The sequence below is a fragment of the Triticum dicoccoides genome, chromosome 1B (genome assembly GCF_002162155.2).
Source record: "Triticum dicoccoides isolate Atlit2015 ecotype Zavitan chromosome 1B, WEW_v2.0, whole genome shotgun sequence".
Taxonomy (NCBI): Eukaryota; Viridiplantae; Streptophyta; class Magnoliopsida; order Poales; family Poaceae; genus Triticum; species Triticum dicoccoides.
Genome location: NC_041381.1, coordinates 7,680,869 through 7,681,488, shown reverse-complemented (window position 1 = coordinate 7,681,488; position 620 = coordinate 7,680,869).

Genomic DNA, 620 nt, shown 5'->3' with positions numbered 1-620 from the left:
GACGGGACTACCCTTCCCTGCTGTGATTTTTTTTTTTTACTGCTGGTTTTGATGAGATGAGATAGGATGGGATGTGAGCTGACCGGACAGGAGCATCAATCTTGGCGCCAAAATCCTCTGGGTAAATCCCAGCCCTGCCCCTCCGGTATAAGGTAAAAACTTTGGAGATACTACTGTCACAAATGTTTTCTGTTTGCAACGTACGTAAAAAAAAAAACTATTTCAACTAATTGCCCGTGCGTTGCGACGGACGGATGGATGGGAATATCCCGTGATTTGCTCGCCTGCCCATGCTAACGCGATTGTGTAAATGAGTGCTTGCCGAAACGAGATCCCGCGCGTGTTCTTGTATCTGCCCACACGTAAACTAGTGTAGGATCTTAGGTTTTTTTTTATTTTTTGGTAGGTGTTTTGTGGCTTGCCATGGGAAACGTGATTTTATTTGGTGGGCCTGTAAAGGCGGGTTTCTAAGGGGGGATGTGACGTGTGCTTCGTCTGCCCCGAAAATTAGTTGTCTCGGATTTGTTTGGATATGGATGTATGTGCACATGTTTCAGTGTTAGATGCATTCGTGAATGGGGGAGGCGGTGGGGGAGAACCAATGGCCCCAGCTTGCCCCC